A 12,744-nucleotide genomic window follows, 5' to 3' on the forward strand; every position below is an offset into this window, starting at 1 on the left:
CAACATTGTATGCCAAAACATGAACCACTAACAGTTTTACGTAACAGGGAGAAGGCATAAGTTTAAATGTGCTGTAAAATTAAATTGAAGGCAGTGAGAGATGGGGAGGGGAGGGGGGCTGCTTTGATGTGGAGCATTTTCCATTATTGAGTTATTTCTTCCTGACATAGTTTATTTTCCCCTCTGTTATTTCTGGCCCTGAGTCAACGCTGAGACAACATTGAATGTGCTGCTCATAAAACACACGCACGCAACGCACGTGCACACAGGTTACATTCTTTTTTTCTGGATCAAAAAGGGGCTTAGGTGGTGGGTGTGGCAGGGGGGCGTGGCAATAGGCATGGTCGGCCCATCGGCGCAGCTGAATTCGGTCCGGACCAGTCCATGGCCAAGAACATTTTAGAGGCCCCCAATCTTAGCGGTGTAGAAAAATGTTTTGCATTTTAAGCCAATTTCCTGCAATTCTACACATTTCTCCATGGAGCTGAGAGAAAATGTTGCAGTTTTAAAAGCTAATTTCCTGCGATTCTATGCATTTTGACATGGCTAATGCTGTGTTAAGCTCAAACATAATAACAAAATCAATACTCCTGAGTTCATAGTTTGTTTTATTTTCAATTCTCCCTGACTGTCTAGCTTTAATTTAGGTGAGTTAGTTCACAAAGATGATATTCTAATTATATATATATATATATATATATATATATATATATATACATACACACATACAGTGGGGAGAACAAGTATTTGATACACTGCCGATTTTGCAGGTTTTCCTACTTACAAAGCATGTAGAGGTCTGTAATTTTTATCATAGGTACACTTAAACTCTGAGAGACGGAATCTAAAACAAAAATCCAGAAAATCACATTTTATGATTTTTAAGTAATTAATTTGCATTTTATTGGATGACATAAGTATTTGATACATCAGAAAAGCAGAACTTAATATTTGATACAGAAACCTTTGTTTGCAATTACAGAGATCATACGTTTTCTGTAGGTCTTGACCAGGTTTGCAAACACTGCAGCAGGGATTTTGGCCCACTCCTCCATACAGACCATCTCCAGATCCTTCAGGTTTCGGGGATGTCGCTGGGCAATACGGACTTTCAGTTCCCTCCAAAGATTTTCTATTGGGTTCAGGTCTGGAGACTGGCTAGGTCACTCCAGGACCTTGAGATTCTTCTTACGGAGCCACTCCTTAGTTGCCCTGGCTGTGTGTTTCGGGTCGTTGTCATGCTGGAAGACCCAGCCATGACCCATCTTCAATGCTCTTACTGAGGGAAGGAGGTTGTTGGCCAAGATCTTGCGATACATGGCCCCATCCATCCTCCCCTCAATACGGTGCAGTCGTCCTGTCCCCTTTGCAGAAAAGCATCCCCAAAGAATGATGTTTCCACCTCCATGCTTCACGGTTGGATGGTGTTCTTGGGGTTGTACTCATTCTTCTTCTTCCTCCAAACACGGCGAGTGGAGTTTAGACCAAAAAGCTCTATTTATGTCTCATCAGACCACGTGACCTTCTCCCATTCCTCCTCTGGATCATCCAGATGGTCATTGGCAAACTTCAGACGGGCCTGGACATGCGCTGGCTTGAGCAGGGGGACCTTGCGTGCACTGCAGGATTTTAATCCATGACGGCGTAGTGTGTTACTAATGGTTTTCTTTGAGACTGTGGTCCCAGCTCTCTTAAGGTCATTGACCAGGTCCTACCATGTAGTTCTGGGCTGATCCCTCACCTTCCTCATGATCATTGATGCCCCACGAGGTGAGATCTTGCATGGAGCCCCAGACCGAGGTTGATTGACCGTCATCTTGAACTTCTTCCATTTTCTAATAATTGCGCCAACAGTTGTTGCCTTCTCACCAAGCTGCTTGCCTATTGTCCTGTAGCCCATCCCAGCCTTGTGCAGGTCTACAATGTTATCCCTGATGTCCTTACACAGCTCTCTGGTCTTGGCCATTGTCGAGAGGTTGGAGTCTGTTTGATTGAGTGTGTGGACAGGTGTCTTTTATACAGGTAACGAGTTCAAACAGGTGCAGTTAATACAGGTAATGAGTGGAGAACAGGAGGGCTTCTTAAAGAAAAACTTACAGGACTGTGAGAGCTGGAATTCTTACTGGTTGGTAGGTGATCAAATACTTATGTCATGCAATAAAATGCAAATTAATTTCTTAAAAATCATACAATGTGATTTTCTGGATTTTTGTTTTAGATTCCGTCTCTCACAGTTGAAGTGTACATATGATAAAAATTACAGACCTCTACATGCTTTGTAAGTAGGAAAACCTGCAAAATCGGCAGTGTATCAAATACTTATTCTCCCCACTGTATATATATATATATATGCTCAAAAAAATTAAGGGAACACTTAAACAACACAATGTAACTCCAAGTCAATCACACTTCTGTGAAATCAAACTGTCCACTTAGGAAGCAACACTGATTGACAATACATTTCACATGCTGTTGTGCAAATGGAATAGACAACAGGTGGAAATTATAGGCAATTAGCAAGACACCCCCAATAAAGAAGTGGTTCTGCAGGTGGTGACCACAGACCACTTCTCAATTCCTATGCTTCCTGGCTGATGTTTTGGTCACTTTTGAATGCTGGCGGTGCTTTCACTCTAGTGGTAGCATGAGACAGAGTCTACAACCCACACAAGTGGCTCAGGTAGTGCAGCTCATCCAGGATGGCACATCAATGCGAGCTGTGGCAAGAAGGTTTGCTGTGTCTGTCAGCGTAGTGTCCAGAGCATGGAAGCGCTACCAGGAGACAGGCCAGTACATCAGGAGACGTGGAGGAGGCCGTAGGAGGGCAACAACCCAGCAGCAGGACCGCTACCTCCGAGGAGCAGGAGGAGCACTGCCAGAGCCCTGCAAAATGACCTCCAGCAGGCCACAAATGTGCATGTGTCTGCTCAAACGGTCAGAAACAGACTCCATGAGGGTGGTATGAGGGCCCGACGTCCACAGGTGGGGGTTGTGCTTACAGCCCAACACCGTGCAGGACGTTTGGCATTTGCCAGAGAACACCAAGATTGGCAAATTCGCCACTGGCGCCCTGTGCTCTTCACAGATGAAAGCAGGTTCACACTGAGCACATGTGACAGACGTGACAGAGTCTGGAGACGCCGTGGAGAACGTTCTGCTGCCTGCAACATCCTCCAGCATGACCGGTTTGGCGGTGAGTCAGTCATGGTGTGGGGTGGCATTTCTTTGGGGGGCCGCACAGCCCTCCATGTGCTCGCCAGGGGTAGCCTGACTGCCATTAGGTACCAAGATGAGATCCTCAGACCCCTTGTGAGACCATATGCTGGTGCAGTTGGCCCTGGGTTCCTCCTAATGCAAGACAATGTTAGACCTCATGTGGCTGGAGTGTGTCAGCAGTTCCTGCAAGAGGAAGGCATTTATGCTATGGACTGGCCCGCCCGTTCCCCAGACCTGAATCCAATTGAGCACATCTGGGACATCATGTCTCGCTCCATCCACCAACGCCACGTTGCACCACAGACTGTCCAGGAGTTGGCGGATGCTTTAGTCCAGGTCTGGGAGGAGATCCCTCAGGAGACCATCCGCCACCTCATCAGGAGCATGCCCAGGCATTGTAGGGAGGTCATACAGGCACGTGGAGGCCACACACACTACTGAGCCTCATTTTGACTTGTTTTAAGGGCATTACATCAAAGTTGGATCAGCCTGTAGTGTGGTTTTCCACTTTAATTTTGAGGGTGACTCCAAATCCAGACCTCCATGGGTTGATAAATTTGATTTCCATTGATAATTTTTGTGTGATTTTGTTGTCAGCACATTCAACTATGTAAAGAAAAAAGTATTTAATAAGATTATTTCATTCATTCAGATCTAGGATGTGTTGTTTAAGTGTTCCCTTTATTTTTTTTTGAGCAGTGTATATATATATATATAGATAGATGTTGCTTCAATATATCCACATCATTTTCCTTCCTCATTTGTGAAGTGCACCAGTCCCTCCTGCAGCAAAGCACCCCCACAGCATGATGCGGCCACCCCTGTGCTTCACGGTTGGGATGGTGTTCTTCGGCTTGCAAGACCCCCCTTTTTCTTCCAAACATAACGATGGTCATTATGGGCAAACAGTTCTATTTTTGTTTCATCAGACCAGAGGACATTTCTCCAAAAAGTATGATCTTTGTCCCCATGTGCAGTTGCAAACCGTAGTCTGGCTTTTTTATGGTGGTTTTGGAGCAATGGCTTCTTCCTTGCTGAGTGGCCTTTCAGGTTATTTAGATAAAGGACTCGTTTTACTGTGGATATAGATACTTTTGTACCTGTTTCTTCCAGCATCTTCACAAGGTCCTTTGCTGTTGTTCTGGGATTGATTTGCACTTTTGGAACCAAAGTACGTTCATCTCTAGGAGACAGAACACGTCTCCTTCCTGAGCGGTATGACGGCTGCGTGGTCCCATGGTGTTTATACTTGCGTACTATTGTTTGTACAGATGAACGTGGTACCTTCATGCGTTTGGAAATTGCTCCCAAGGATGAACTAGACTTGTCGAGGTCTACAATTTATATTCTGAGGTCTTGGCTGATTTCTTTTGATTTTCCCTATGATGTCAAGCAAAGAGGTACTGAGTTTGAAGGTAAGCCTTGAAATACATCCACAGGTACACCTCCAATTTACTCAAATGATGTCAATTAGCCTATCAGAAGCTTCTAAAGCCATGACATCATTTTCTGGAATTTTCCAAGCTGTTTAAAGGCACCGTCAACTTAGTGTATGTAAACTTCTGACCCACTGGAATTGTGATACAGTGAATTATAAGTGAAATAATCTGTCTGTAAACAATTGTTGGAAAAATTACTTGTGTCATGCACAAAGTAGATGTCCTAACCGACTTGCCAAAACTATAGTTTGTTAACGAGAAATTTGTGGAGTGGTTGGAAAATGAGTTTTAATGACTCCAACCTAAGTGTATGTAAACTTCCGACTTCAACTGTATATATATATATATACACACACACACACACACACACACACAGTACCAGTCAAAAGTTTGGACACACCTACTCATTCAAGGGTTTTTCTTTATTTTTACTATTTTCTACATTGTAGAATAATAGTGAAGACATCAAAACTATGAAATAACACATATGGAATCATGTAGTAACCCAAAAAAGTGTTAAACAAATCAAAATCTATTTTATATTTGAGATTCTTTAATTAGCCACCCTTTGCCTTGATGACAGCTTTGCACACTCTTGGCATTCTCTCAACCAGCTTCACCTGGAATGCTTTCCAAAAGTCTTGAAGGAGTTCCCACGTATGCTTAGCACTTGTTGGCTGCTTTTCCTTCACCTCTGCCTTCCGACTCATCCCAAACCATTTCCATTTCCATTGGGTTGAGGTCGGGGGATCGTGGAGGCCAGGTCATCTGATGCAGCACTCCATCACTCTCTCCTTCTTGGTAAAATAGCCCTTACACAGCCTGGAGGTGTGTTGGGTCATTGTCCTGTTGAAAAACAAATGATAGTCCCACCAAACCAGATGGGATGGCGTATCGCTGCCGAATGCTGTGGTAGCCATGCTGGTTAAGTGTGCCTTGAATTCTAAATAAATCACAGACAGTGTCACCAGCAAAGCACCCCCACACCATAACACCTCCTCCTTCATGCTTTACGGTGGGAACTACACATGCAGAGATCATCCGTTCACCTACACCGTGTCTCACAAAGACACGGCGGTTTGAACCAAAAATCTCAAATTTGGACTCCGGACAAAAGGGCAAATTTCCACCAGTCTAATGTCCATTGCTCGTATTTCTTGGCCCAAGCAGGTATCTTCTTATTATTGGTGTCCTTTAGTAGTGGTTTCTTTGCAGCAATTCGACCATGAAGGCCTGATTCACACAGTCCCCTCTGAACAGTTGATGTTGAGATGTGCCTGTTACTTGAACTCTGTGAAGCATTTATTTGGGCTGCAATTTCTGAAGCTGGTAACTCTAATGAACTTATCCTCTGCAGCAGAGGTAACTCTGGGTATTCCTTTCCTGTGGCGGTCCTCATGAGAGCCAGTTTCATCATAGCACTTGATGGTTTTTGCGACTGCACTTGAAGAAAGTTCTTGAAATGTTCCGTATTGACTGACCTTCATGTCTTAAAGTAATGATGGACTCTCGTTTCTCTTTGCTTATTTGAGCTGTTCTTGCCATAATATGGACTTGGTCTTTTACCAAATAGGGCTATCTTCTGTATACCCCCCCTACCTTGTCACAATACAACTGATTAGCTCAAACGCATTAAGGAAAGAAATTCCACAAATTAACTTTTAGGAATGCAATTGAAATGCATTCCAGGTGACTACCTCATGAAGCTGGTTGAGAGAATGCCAAGACTGTGCAAAGCTGTCATTAAGGCAAAGGGTGGCTACTTTGAAGAATCTCAAATATAACATATTTTGATTTGTTTAACACTTTTTTGGTTACTACATGATTCCATATGTGTTATTTCATAGTTTATGTCTTCACTATTATTCTACAATGTAAAAAATAGTAGAAATATAGAAAAACCCTTGGATGAGTAGGTGTGTCCAATACATTATATTTCAACTTAGGCGGGCCGAAAAACACTTAGGTGTACGCAAACAACAAGAACAGACAGGCTATGCCTGGTCACTAAAAGAGAGGACCCACGTGATATTAGCTACTGTAAACAAACACTCATATTTTCATCATATTCAAATCACACTAATATTCATGTTAATATTTTATTTTATTTGTTATACTATTTTGATATTGAATACTGCACTGTAGAGTAGGGCTTGCAAGTTAAGCATTTCACTGTACTTGTGCAAGTGACAAATAAAACTTGACACATCCCCTGAGGGTACTGTGATCTCATCTATATTAGGCAGACTACTGGAGGTTTGTTTCTCTACTGAACACAAATACAAACGCAACATGTAAAGTGTTGGTCCCATGTTTCATGAGCTGAAATAAAAAATCCAGAAAGGTTCCATACGCACAAAAAGCTTATTTCTCTCAAATTTTGTGCACAAATTTGTTTACATGCCTGTTAGTGAGCATTTCTCCTTTGCCAAGATAATCCACCCACCTGACAGGTGTGGCATATCAAGAAGCTGATTTAACAGCATGATCATTACACAGGTGCACCTTGAGCTGGGGACAATAAAATGCCACTCTAAAATGTACCGTTTTGTCACACAACACAATGCCACAGCTATCTCAAGTTTTGCGAGAGCGTGCAATTGGCATGCTGACTGCAGGAATGTCCACCAGAACTGTTGCCAGATAATGTAATGTTAATTTCTCTACCATAAGCCAACTCCAACGTCGTTTTAGAGAATTTGGCAGTACATCCAACCGGCCTCACAACCGCAGACCATGTGTAACCACGCCAGCCAAGGACCTACACATCTGGCTTCTTTAGCTGCGGGATTGTCTGAGACCAGCAACCCGGACAGCTGATGAAACTGAGGAGTATTTGTCTGTAATAAAGCCCTTTTGTGGGGAAAAACTCAGTCTGAGTGGCTGGGCCTGGCTCCCCACTGGGTGGGCATATGCGCCCCTGCCCAGTCATGTGAAATCCATAGATTAGGGCTTAATGAATTAAGATCACCATGCGCAATGCAATGCGTCGGCTGGAGTGGTGTAAAGCTCGCCGCCATTGGACTCTGGAGCAGTGGAAACGCGTTCTCTGGAGTGATGAATCACGCTTCACCATCTGGCAGTCTGACGGACGAATCTGGGTTTGGCGGATGCAAGGAGAACGCTACCTGCCCAAATGGATAGTGCCAACTGTAAAGTTTGGTGGAGGAGGAATAATGGTCTGGGGACGTTTTTCATGGTTCGGGCTAGGCCCCTTAGTTCCAGTGAAGGGAAATCTTAACGCTACAGCATACAATGACATTCTAGACGATTCTGTCCTTCCAACTTTGTGGCAAGAGTTTGGGGAAGACCAATTCCTGTTTCAGCATGACAATGCCCCCGTGCACAAAGCGAGGTACATACAGAAATGGTTTGTCGAGATCGGTGTGGAGGAACTTGACTAGCCTGCACAGAGCCCTGACCTCAACCCCATCGAACACCTTTGGGATGAATTGGAACGCCGACTGCGAGCCAGGCCTAATCGCCCAACATCAATTTCCAACCTCACTAATGCTCTTGTGGCTGAATGGAAGCATGTCCCAGCAGCAATGTTCCAACATCTAGTGGAAAGCCTTCCCAGAAGAGTGGAGGCGGTTATAGCAGCAAAGGGGGGACCAACTCCATATCAATGCCCATGATTTTGGAATGAGATGTTTGACGAGCAGGTGTCGACATACTTTTGGTCATGTAGTGTATATACACTGAACAAAAATATAAAAACGCAACATGCAACAATTTCAAAGGTTTTACTGAGTTACAGTTCCTGTAAGGAAATCAGTCACTTGAAATAAATTCATTAGGCCCTAATCTATGGATTTCAAATGACTGGGAATACAGATATGTATCTGTTGGTCACAGATACATTTAAAAAAAGGTAGGGGTGTGGATCAGAAAACCAGTCAGTATCTGGTGTGACCACCATTTTCCTCATGCAGCGCAACACATCTCCTTCACATAGAGTTGATCCGACTGTTGATTGTGGAATGTTGTCCCACTCCTCTTCAATGGCTGTGCAAAGTTGCTGGATATTGGCGGGAACTGGAACACGTTGTCGTACACGTTGATCCAGAGCATTCCAAACATGCTCAATGGGTGACATGTCTGGTGAGTATGCAGGCCATGGAAGAACTGGGACATTTTCAGCTTCCAGGAATTGTGTACAGATCCTTGCGACATGGGGCCGTGCATTATCATGATGAAACATAAGGTGATGACGGCGGATGAATGGCACAACAATGGGCCTCAGGATCTCGTCACGGTATCTCAGTGCACTCAAATTGCCATCGATAAAATGCAATTGTGTTCATTGTCCGTAGCTTATGCCTGCCTATACCATAACCCCACCGCCACCATGGGGCACTCTGTTCACAACGTTGACATCAGCAAACCGCTCGCCCACACAACACCATACACGTTGTCTGCGGTTGTGAGGCCAGTTGGACGTACTGACAAATTCTCTAAAACAAAGTTGGAGGTGGCTTATGGTAGGAAATTAACATTACATTCTCTGGCAACAGCTCTGGTGGACATTCCTGCAGTCAGCATGCCAATTGCACACTCCCTTAAAACTTGAGACATCTGTGGCATTGTGTTGTTTGACAAAACTGCACATGAGTGGCCTTTTATTGTCCCCAGCACAAGGTGCACCTGTATAATGATCATGCTGTTTAATCAGCTTCTTGATATGCTACACCTGTCAGGTGGATGGATTGTCTTGGCAAAGGGGAAACGCTCACTAATAGGGATGTAAACAAATGTGTGCAGTATATTTGAGAAAATAAGCTATTTGTGCGTATGGGATCTGAGCTTTTTAGCCTACTCAAGTATTTCATATCTATTGCTTCTGATATTGCTATGTAGTCCAGATTGTCTCTTTCCAATTATATCTGACAAATGAATTGTCCATTTTTGATACTCTATATATTACTTGTTAATATGCATTGACTCCCCATTCGCCAGTCTCTAATTAACTATCTGCTTGCGCCTGTTGCGCCTGTTGCGCACAGCAGGTGTTTTAAGTACGTGTCTTCTTAATTTGTTTGTACAGCACGGATGAAGGCATAAGGCCGAAACGTATGCTCCGTTCATTTAATTTGTTTATTAGCACCTTGCACTTGCACTTTTTGTATTCTTTTGAGCATGGATTACATTGGGTTAATCCTCTTTATGGTTTTGAGTGCGAGTAGATATTTTCTCTCCCACGCACCAGCAGCCTTTCATTCTAGCCTGAGCGCTAACCCTCATACTGGCTTTCCATCTTTTATTTCAGCTCATGAAACATGGGACCAAAACTTTACATGTTGCATTTATATTTTTGTTCAGTGTATAACCTGGCTATGTACAGTATATGGTGATGGGCATGAGCTGTACCAGAGGAAATGCGGTTACTGTGTATTCAAATGGAAGGTATCCAATAGGCACTTGTTTCCACAGCAACCCACGGTACAGTACATGTGTTACTTCCCCCCCCACCCATCTTGTGATTATTCAGTTGGATAGGCCATGTACTGAGGAAATGCAGGTGAATGCTGACTGGCTGCTCAGAGCTGCACCAGCAACACTAGGTGTGTCTACTGCTTTATATTTCTTCTGAAGAGCATTAGGCAAAACACAATGCGTTAGTAAGAATAATAACAATATTGAAATTGCTAATTCACTAATCCCTTGATCCTCATACTAATTCACTAAGCCGTGCACACTCCACCTCCTCCCTATCCTCACTAAATGCCCAACCAGCGGGACTAGCAGGTTTTGCAAGAATAAATCCACAAACCGCTTTGGAAAGAATTTGCATGATGTAATGAGGTGTTTGAATTCAATGGAATGGTTATGTAATCATAACATTCTCCACCTAGCCTAGTGAGAGGAGCAAGAAGAGATGCGAAAAATCAGTGATCACAATTACAGCACGGAATGTAACAAAAACAGCCACAGGCAAATCAGGTGTATCAGATTTCTATAGCAACATCAGCAATGCACATTTTTCTAGGATCAGCATAGCAACAACAAACGTCCTACTATTCCTGTGACGGGTAACCAACCGAGTGCTGCTACCACTGGACAGAGAAAACACAAATAACCAAATCAGCTAAGAACATCAGGGTCAGAGGTTAAAACCTTGCCTTGTTCTAGACTTATCCTAAAACAAGTGGACACCAAGCAGAATGGCCAGGCTGGGGTGATCAGAGATCTAGGCAAAAGACAGGATTATTTTGGATATTGGGGCATCTGTAATCTGTGGTGGAATCCAAGGTTCTCTGTTAGGATTACAGACTCTAGGCCTGACTGAGCCAGAGAGGAAGTGCAGATAACTAAAGAAGACTTGTTTTCTCATGCCCTCTCTTGTCTCTCTGCAGCAGACATACAGTACAGTGAGCAATATGTTTGTAACTTCAAATCGCAGTATCAAATCACAATAAATATAGAATCGTGAGAATCATAATACATATCGTATTGGCACCTAAGTATCGTGATAATATTGTATCGTGAGGTCCCTGGCAATTCCCTGGCCTAGCATACACAGTGTTTTATGATCTATCTATGATCTGTCCTGTCACCTCCTTGACATATCGATGTTACAAGCAACCATAGACAAGGACGGAGGATCCATTTGCCCATATCAGATGTCCTTACCCAACAGGTTACCTGACAGCATTTAGAGATCTTCAAGTTAACCTGCCTCAAAAGGAGTAGATCTATCACTGTCAGATCGGACTTGAGCACAAAGGACCACGGACCTTACATGAGAAAATATGTTCCAGACAGCCCTCCACATTGTCCTGAAAGTCACCTAGTCTCACAGCAACACTCCTTGAACCAGGCGGTGTCAGAGGAAGGCCCTAAAAATTGTCAAAGACTCCAGCCACCCTAGTCATAGACTGTTCTCTCTGCTACCGCACGGCAAGCGGTACCAGAGCGCCAAGTCTAGGTCCAAAAAGCTTCTTAACAGCGTCAACCCCCAAGCCATAAGACTCCTGGCTACCCAGACTATTTGCACTGCTACCCACATGTACATATTACCTCAATTACCTCGACTAACTGGTGCCCCCGCACATTGACTCTGTACCGGTACCCCCTGTATAGCCACCCTACTGTTATTTTATTTTACTGCTGCTCTTTAATTATTTGCTATTTTTATTTTTTACTTATCTATTTTTTACTTAACACTTTATTTTTATTTTCTTAAAACTGCATTGTTGGTTAAGGGCTTTTAAGTAAGCATTTCACTGTAAGGTGTTGTATTTGGCGCATGTGGCATATAAAATTTGATTTGATTTAATTTAATTTGAAGGGACAAATACACAATAGGATTGGGAATCCTGTAGAGCAGTGACATAAGGGGGTACATTTCCCTCTACATTAAGGAAGTGAGACTAACTTTACAGAACCTGAACTGACCCATCAGTCACTCTCAGGAAGCTGGGGCACTGAGTGACATATGATGTTCCTCATCATATCCCAAATGGAGACTGTACGGGGAGCATGATATCTCCTTGCAAGGACGTGCAATGACATCAGAAATGTAGCTTATCAATCTCATCAGCGTCAAAGTCTTCCATGCCTAGTAGTTGGATAGCAGGTTTGTTATCTGTAAAATATGTACCGCATTCCCAGACCACACACACGTAGGTATGTTATGTAGCTAGGTAGTAGGGCCCTGTGTTTTGCTTAATCATGTCACATGACATGGATTTTAACCTTTATTTAAAGCTTTTTTATCAAAGCTGTCTCATTTCCCTTTTTATGTCTGATGGTCCAGAACCATCCTGAGACAATTGCTTTAACTTCTGGTCAAATTCTCATTTCTGGAAAAGGCCTAAAATAATGGTGAAAATCCAGGTCATGTGACATGATTAACCAAAACACAGAACCCTAGCTATAAGGTATGATGATGAACGTTGCTCTAAATCAGCATGCTATTCCAGAGGAGTAGGAGCAGGTGCCAGAGTGTAATAACCTACTGCGCCACAGTGGAACACAGGAAGACCTGCTCAATTTGAATAGCCCATATCCACAGGCACACACCCAATCACAGTCATACAGTACAAACACACACGATGTGTGATCTTAGATAAAACAACACCGCTGG

At 43.4% G+C, this 12,744-nt stretch overlaps 1 protein-coding gene across 2 annotated transcripts in view; it reads right to left on the reverse strand.

Moving 5' to 3' along the window:
- The window catches only part of LOC121573792 (lysine-specific demethylase 2B), a 46,798-nt gene that overhangs the window by 11,563 nt on the left and 22,491 nt on the right, over nt 1-12,744 (reverse strand). The window lies entirely within an intron of this gene.

This window comes from Coregonus clupeaformis, chromosome 9 (genome assembly GCF_020615455.1).
Source record: "Coregonus clupeaformis isolate EN_2021a chromosome 9, ASM2061545v1, whole genome shotgun sequence".
Lineage (NCBI taxonomy): Eukaryota > Metazoa > Chordata > Actinopteri > Salmoniformes > Salmonidae > Coregonus > Coregonus clupeaformis.